This window comes from Amblyomma americanum, chromosome 9 (assembly GCF_052857255.1).
Source record: "Amblyomma americanum isolate KBUSLIRL-KWMA chromosome 9, ASM5285725v1, whole genome shotgun sequence".
Lineage (NCBI taxonomy): Eukaryota > Metazoa > Arthropoda > Arachnida > Ixodida > Ixodidae > Amblyomma > Amblyomma americanum.
This window is the reverse complement of record NC_135505.1, coordinates 56,376,951-56,385,437: the sequence shown is the minus strand read 5'-3', so window position 1 is coordinate 56,385,437 and position 8,487 is coordinate 56,376,951. Positions and strand designations below refer to the sequence as shown.

The following is an 8,487-nucleotide window of genomic DNA, read 5'->3' as shown; positions in this document are numbered from 1 at the left end:
GGATCGAGCCCGCGTCTTTCGGGCCGGCAGCCGAGCGCCATGACCACTCAGCCACCGCGGCGGCCCCGATTTTTAATAATAATTTTTAACTTTTATTCTTGACCGCCTAGTTGCAATCAGAGATTTGTAGGCGGTCGTTAGTAATAGCCATATCGATTTTCAGAATTTAGAAAACGCGATTACCCTTGGCGCCGTGGCTGGACAAAATTTGACCATTTGACCTGTTACGTGCACTGGAAAGCTTGCTATGCCTGCGTGCTTTTCGACAGCCCATGTATTTCAGTACGATGCAGACAAATTTTGTCGAGCCGCAGCACCCAAGATAATCGCGTTTTATAACTTCTTAAAATTGATACGGCTATTAGTAGTTACCGGCTTCAAATACTTAATTTAAAACTAGGCGCCTAACTCTAATTCTTAAAAAGTTCAGTATTAAAACTTAGTTATCCAGCCTACTAGATCAAACGATTCTGCGGTTCTCTGGTGCCCGAAAACACTAGTAATACTACGCTTGAAAAGCAAAATTTTTTCTTAAACATCTTATTTTTGAGATTTAGTGAAAATCTTCCCTGATACACATGCTATATTGCTCGTTTACTGACCGCAAACGGCGCAATATTGGTTTCCTTTATATTTTTTCTTCTATGCCACGCGGTTCTTTTGTGTAAAATGTGTTCCCTGCTATAAAGCTTCTTTGAGTCAGCGTTAGTTCTATTTTCTTCTAATTTGTGTCGTTCTTTTCGTGGTGTTTGCTCATAATCGCCCTACTTCGCGAGCTCTCCCGCTCTATCGTAGTTACACAATGACAGGGATACATTCTGTGTACAGAGTGAAATAACTGGTTAGAATATTTACGCGGTGGCGTATTTTTGGAACGTACCCCCAGGTCATCAACAGCACCTTACCAATATTATTCAAGTGGAAGTTTTCAAGGGTATTATCCGGCGAGTACTAGTCCATGGGGAAGAAATTAGAGGATAACGAATAGTTTGCAGTTCATGGAGAGCTCTGCCAGCTATGGGCCAGTAACTCAGAGCTGTTACGTTAAGAGACAAGGAGACAGCAGCGTCGGTCTGGAACAAACGCGATTAAATGAACATCATGCCAAAATCAAGAAGCAGAAAAGGCCGATTAAAGATCATGTACTGCGAGGGCAAGATAATGAATGGACCATAGTGTGGCGTGTTGGATCCCAAAAGTAGACAAAAGTAAAGGTGGGGTGGTTCAACATAGGGTGATTCAGCAAAAGAAGTTTCTGCGGATAACGTGACAGCAGGTGGCGCTCGAGAAGGTAACTAGAGGTCATTGGACCTTTGTACGACGTTGCACATAGTTACTTTGGTGATGAAGGTCCTGAAGATGATGACCACATTGCTGCCTCCGCGTTCAGTGATTATGCTCCACTCGTCCTGCCGGCTTCACGTTAGCTTCCCAGCTTCTCAATGTGAGAGCCCATTGACCAATTCCTCGCGTTCGCTTCTCTCGGCTGCCGCGGCCACAGCTTATTGTATCTGTGCTGAGCACTGTTAGGCACAAGGCTTTCCCTTGTATCACTCGATAACTGAATGGGTCACATTTTTTACTGTGTTCAGCTAGGATCAAAGTGTGTCTTAACATCCTGAAGGAACTACGCAAGCCTATGTGTATGAGCAGTCAGCCTTCGGGAGATCAATCAGCCTGCACAGAAGCCGTTGAAGCAATACGAAACCAATACTTATGCTAAATGGCCTTGTTATGTGGCTGACCCCTCAACTGCCCACAACTTAGACAAGATTCTTACGTGTTCTTGATTCATTAAGTTTCGTCCACAGCTAAAGAGTTGCTGTGTCTGCCGCGTGAATTCGCTAATTGTGTCCACACAGCCGCACGGGTTCGCACACGGCAAACACAAAATACTCAGTTTATTATGACTGCGCTGACTGTTCTGATAACACCAAATTATGTTTCCTTGAGTTTGAGCAACGATTTCCTTCTATATCAATCTAGACGAGGCCGCAAGTGGTGCTTCTGGGAAGATTACAAGTAATTCTCAAAAATAGAAATTTTGAGGTAAAAATGTTCTTTTTCGACATAGCGTTCACGCTGCTGACGGAATCCAGAAAACCGAATAATCGTCGTGACTAGTACGCTGGTTAACTAGTTTTTAAACATCAACTTTTTATTATCACAGTTAGTCGCCGAGTTGTAATGAGAGATTTATAGCTGCCCGTTATTAACAACCATAACTGTTTTAAAGCGAGAGCGCTACTCCTCGGATTACAACTTCAGATTTCAACGCGGATGACAGAGTGACCTTTAATGCCTCGCAAGGTCAAACCAAACACAACTGAGTGGTGGTATGGCCCAAGCTATGGTAGTACGACCACGAGATCATAGGACTATAACCATTGGGTACCTCACCTTCACCTTTTACCTTGACATTTGATTTTAGAACGTGGGCACGACATCGACGATGACCTTGAATGGCACACAAGGTCAAATCGCATTTAACTGCTTGCTGCTATGGCCCAAGCTATGGTAGGAAGACAACGTAATCATATGACTATAACCACTGGGTAGACAACCTTGACCTTTGACCTTAACATTTGATTTTAGTCAGTGGATACAATGGTTAACAGAGCTTTCGCTCGTGTAACTTTGTTCAAGCCACGTTTAACCCCAGCCACTTTTTTTTTGAGTTTCGCGAACTCGAGAATAGTCGGTGCTGCGGCTCCACAAATTTTGGCCTCATTGTTTGTCAGGAGTTGTTTGTTTAGCATGAATACAATTTTCAATTCTTGCTTCGTATACATAAATTGGGATATAACTCCGCAGTGAAGTTATAATTTGGGCTTGCCCTGGACCTGTGTCCTTTTATTCTCACCGCAGAATCAATTAAACAAATGGACATGAAATGGCAATGCACGTGTGAAAGATGCCTCTATCAAGCAACCACCTAATCCTTGGATTCTTAACAATTCAGGAATTTCGTGTAAACCTGCTACAAGTATGAAAGCTAATGTCAATACAAACCCAGAACATGAAGTAAAGTTTGAAGTTGGAGAGCATTATGATTTCCCACATTCTCGGACAAAATTCTGAACGTTGAAAAATTGTAAAATATTCTTGTGGAAATATTGCATTTAATAGTTCATTTATATGTTAAACAAAATCTTCCTATTAAAAAGTTTCCATCGATCACATCGATCATTTAAGCCTGATGTAAAAAAAACGACGGGGAACGCTTTGACCATGGCAAGAACGTTCATAATAAATAAATTTCGAAACTGCCATAGGGTGGTCTGGGGATGTATTTGCTGTTGTACTGAAATCTTAAATTGCACTAAAAAATTCCAGTGGCAAAATGCTACCTTCTCAAAAATGCCTATCTCGCGATTAGTTGGCTGTGTAAAGCTCTGAGCCTGCGTTTTTCTTTCCTACAGTTATGTGCTCATATTACACTTTCATTAAAGATTTTAATGCAGATACAAAACAAACATTCCTCCCCAGGAATTTACCAAAAATAAATCAAGGTACATAGTTTTGTTTTATGATGTTTAACGTCTCAAAGCGACTCAGGCTATAAGGGACACAAAAGTGGAGCGCTGCGCATAATTTCGACCACCTGGAGTTCTTTACGTGCACTGACATCACACAGTACACGCGGGCGTGTAGCATTTCGCCTCCATCGAATTGCGACAGCCGCGGCCGGGATGGAACCCGCATCTTTCGGGTCAGCAGCCGAGCACCATAACCAGTGAGACTCTGGAAGGTTGTCAGTGTGCATAGTTTTGCGCAAGAAGCTTTGGACCAAGTGCACATTTTTTTTTCATAACACAATTAATGCAGGTGTGTTGAAATTTTTTATAGAGACGCCTTCTACTGCAGGTTGATATGTCGACGTAAGACCAAAATAAACAATCAGGGCAATAAGCAAAACTAGATAACTGGTCATTAATTGCGCGCAAATTATTTATGATACTCTTTTAGTACCAATTTTGTTTTGTATGCCAACAATGCTGCTGAATTTGCTCTATAAAACAATATGATATGAATTAGCGGTGTGAGTCAGGCTTAACTTCCTGCTTTCCGCTACCACAGGACTTCTAACAGAGCAATTTAAGTATTTAAAGCAATAGGAAGGTAAAATACTGTCACGTAGTGGTTACGGCAGTTAGGAGGAATGAAGACGGACTGAGGTTCTTCTAAACGAAAACTGTTTATTCGGCTGACTTGCGCCACACAATGGACTGAATTATTCGGCGGCGGTGAAGCGACAAGCGTGCTCAGCTGTCGTTGAACGAATGGCCCACCGCTGTCTGCCGTGCCATAGCCTCGTATATTTTTTCATGCCCGCGCAGTGGTGGTGCGGAGACCGTCCGTCGCCCTCTCCTTTCCTCCTCGATTTACGCCTCGGCTCTCCGCGAAAGGCGCTCGCACCCCATACTTGCTCTCGCTCTCGCAGACACAGCTAGGCGTCGAGGCCCATCGAAGCACCCAAACCGACCTGTAAATCAAGAGTTGTGCGATTTCCGTCGTGTTGTTTGCAGGTAAGTGTGTGCGCTTTGCGACAGCAGCATGTTTATTTTTTTTTTCTTGAAATATCAGGGATACATGACCAAATTTGTGAGCAGTGTACACAAATGAAACGACCGTTTGTTTACTAGGTTTTCCGCGACCACGTGTTAGTTGTTGGCGTCGTTGCAATGTATATTGCTTTACTACTATAAAATCAGCGATTTACGATTCATATTTCTTATCGTTTCTTTGTGTTACTTTCTTTTTTATACCCAATCAGTTTTCTATCTGCAGTGTGGAATCGGTGGTGGTGTCCTGCGCCCGACAAGATGCCGTACTGCTGTGTGCCACGCTGCAAGTCATCCAGCAAACAACGGACGCCGGGCGTATCGTTCCACGAAATACCAAGTGATCCGGTACTGTGCGCAAAATGGCTAAAAGTCATTTCTCGTGAAAACTGGGCACCAAATACGACGTCGTGCTATTCGACTGTATGCAGCCGAAACTTCAGTTCCTCTGACTTTAAGGAAGGTTGCAAAATTTGGAAACTTAAGAAAGACACTATCCCCAGCATTTTCGAAGAATATCCGGCGTACTTGCAGCCTCCTAAAAAAAACAGCGACAAGAGATGCGTCAGTGAAAAAGCGCGAGGCTGCTGCGCTAGCCAACCCACCACCGCCGAAGCGACGAGCAGTCGACAACCAAATGGAGTCGAGTCCGCATCCGCTCGACGAATTGCCGGTTGTTGACGTCGGCTTTGAAGATTTGTCACCTGTCGACTGCACCGCTACCGAGCCGTTGCCAGCCGTGAACAACGGCGCTAGCGAGCGCTGCATCACCGCGACTGTGCGAATGGACAGAGCAGTGCAAGTGTCTTCACAATTCTCGGTTTCGACAATGGAAAAACGAAAGTGGAAGCGCAAAGAACGAGACTTAAACGCGCGTATTAAGCGGCTCAAGAATACGGTCGACAACTGCAAACAGGAGATACAAAAGCTCAAGGAAGAGTCCTTTGTTCATGCATCCCTCCAAGTTGTCGAGAAATCGAAGGAGAATGACTTGGCTGCGTCAGTATTAGTAGAACAAGTTAAGAATTTCGGGAAAACGAAACCAATGTGGTCTGATCTTACAGTGCGCCATGCTGTGGTTTTACGTAACCTCTCGACTCGCGCATACGAGCATATAAGGACTACTGGCTTTCTCCAGCTGCCCAGTCGAAGCACTCTGGAGAGTTTTATGGGCTCATCGCGTGGAGAAATCGGCGTGACGGAACTCGTGAAGCAAAGGCTGTCAACCGAGCTCGCTTCTCATCCCTCATCGCAATCCAGAGCGTGTTTGTTGATTGTAGACGAAATGCGCGTGAAACAGAGGCTACTTTACCATAAACAAAGGGACGCCTTCATCGGCGAAGTAGACTACGGTGGGAGCTTTCCTAAGGAAACAACAAATGAGCCTGTGCTAGCCAACTCACTTCTGTGCTTCGTCCTCAACGGCCTTTCAGTTTCGTTCAAAATACCCGTGGCCTACTTTTTCACGAGAAATTGCACTGGCCGCGAGCTGCACACGCTCATGCGACACGTCCTGAAGGAAGTTGAAGACATAGAATTTTTCGTCGTGCGCATCGTCACCGACAATCACAAAATCAATGTCTTAGCGTTCCAACTTCTATGCAACGGAAGCCTCACGCATTGCATTGAGAACCCCGGAACACCGAATCGAAAGTTTTTCTTAGCATTCGATCAGTGCCACTTAGTCAAAAACGTGCGATCGCAGTTTTTGTCGTGTGACATTGGAAAAGGCGGCGAAATAACGGCGAGCCATTTGAAGAGCCTCTACTAAATGCAGCAAGGCAGCCTTGTAAAGCCAGTTCGATTTCTAACTTGGAAACACGTGTTCCCCACAAATATTGAAAAAATGAACGTGAAAAGAGCAATTCAAGTTTTGTCTCCTGCCGTGACAGCTGCACTGAAGCTCCTGCAAGAGCAAGCGGGCCACACATGCGACGCAAGTTTCGCTGGTGTCGGACGGACGGTTGAATTTATGGACACCATGCACCGCTGGTTCATGCTCATGGACGTGAGCAATTCTACCCAGCACATACACCAGAACAATGCCGACTGCAAGCAGTTGGAATCTACAAGCGATGAACGGCTGATCTGGCTTGAAAAAAGCTTTCTCGACTACCTGGCCGACCTTAAAAGCCAGTGCCTGGCGAAGAACTTCCTAACCAAGGAGACTTATGAAGGTCTGGTGATGACAGCTCGTTCAAATGTTGAGTGCATTCGGTATCTTCTTGAAGAGATGTGCTTTCACTTTATTTTAACCAGGAAAATGTCGTCTGATCCAATCGAGACGTTTTTTGGCTGGCTGAGGAAGTCAGCAGGCTCAAATGATCAAACGGATGCCCGAGCTGTTCTCTCGGGTATCGAGAAGACTCTGAAGACTGGAATCGCGTCGGCGTCAAGTACGAGCAACGTAATGGCAGCAGAAGGCAGCGATTGCTTGTCAACGCTGCCGCAACAGAAAAACACAAGGGAAGGAACCAGCAAGGAATTCCCTGCAGATGCATGTAGAGAGCTCACAGAGCGACTCAAGCGAGGACAGCCTGTGCTTCCTACTCCAGATGTCGCAGCATTGGCTATGGTCGGCGGCTACTTGGCAAGAGCTGTACAAGAAAAGATCGATTGTGAGGAGTGCGTCAGCCTGTTAGCAAAGCCAAACGCCTCGGCGCCCTCGGACTCGCTGATAAAGCACCAAGACCGCGGTGGACTCATCTACCCATCTGGACAACTTTTAGCGGTTCTCTACGCATTAGAGAAATTTATCTGCGTTCTTCTCGCAAGAAGAAGGCACATGAATCACCCTTTGAAGGAGGCTGTGAGTAATGCCGCTGCAATACTCCGCTAGCGCAAAACCTTGATGTGCTCGACTCCAGGACACCAAGAGAACCTGCTACAACTGTTGTTGACGAAGTTTTTCGCCCAATTTTCACAAATTTTGCAATGAAGGCGACAGACAAACACGACATGGCTAAAGTGTTTGAAATAAAACCGCTGTCACGAAAGACCCTCAAACTGTGAGCTATGATCTCACAGTTAGGCACTTTTTGGTGAAGGTCTGGCTCTTCACAACATCTTTTGTGTTGCTTACTTCCGGTGCACATTGTGTACAAACATCAATTCAACGTGCGATTTTATTTAATAGTTCCATGTCAAATACGAACGCCTAACGTGTCTCAACGAGCGCCCGCGCAAGCAGCGTTGTCGCGTCGTCTACTCTGGGACTGGGTATGGGTTGGCAGCGCGATCTGGTGGCGGGCGCATGAACTAGGCGGTACGGACGGCGCGCTTTGTTCCTTCTTTCAGTGGGCGGGCATGAAAACATATAGGAGGCTATGGCCGTGCCCAATTTAAAGCGGATACCGAAGTTTTGAGATAAAGCGTGCAAAGTTACAAGAAGGTTCTGGAAAAACGTAGCATCAGCTCTGCCTGGCTGCGATCAATCGAGTCGCGTCTTGCGCCGCAAACAAAGCGATAAAGCGGCGTGCCGCAGCTTCTGAGAATGAACAAACACTGCAAAGATTCGCGATATTACTCCCCTCTCAAAGAAGCATCGACCCGATGCATTAAAACAACTAAGGCGGCTAGCAACAAATAAAACCACTCGTGCGAAAATAAACACGGAAGGTGGAAACCAGCGTCCTTTAGCGGGCTTAATAATAGGGCTTGTGGGGTTTGAATTGGGGAGATAAGTACGTTCTCCCCACTCAATCGCGGCTGACACGGTTCAAAGCCGCCCGGACCCCACCCCGTGATCGCGTACGCTACCGAGCGCTCGCCGACCACGGCGGGCCTTACTCTGGGGGAACAAAGGAGCGACACATTGGCTGACACAAACAGGCATTTATTGCTATAGAAACAATAACGCCAGCTAGCAACAAGGTACGCTAATGAATCGAGGACATCCGACTCACCAGCAAGGTTCCGAGCG

The 8,487-nt window shown here is 45.9% G+C and overlaps 2 pseudogenes; both read left to right on the top strand.

Annotated features, from left to right (window-relative positions):
* Positions 1–4,927: 4,927 nt before the first annotated feature.
* On the top strand, positions 4,928–6,336 carry LOC144103351 (uncharacterized; annotated as a pseudogene).
* On the top strand, positions 6,337–7,577 carry LOC144104045 (uncharacterized; annotated as a pseudogene).
* Positions 7,578–8,487: the final 910 nt, after the last annotated feature.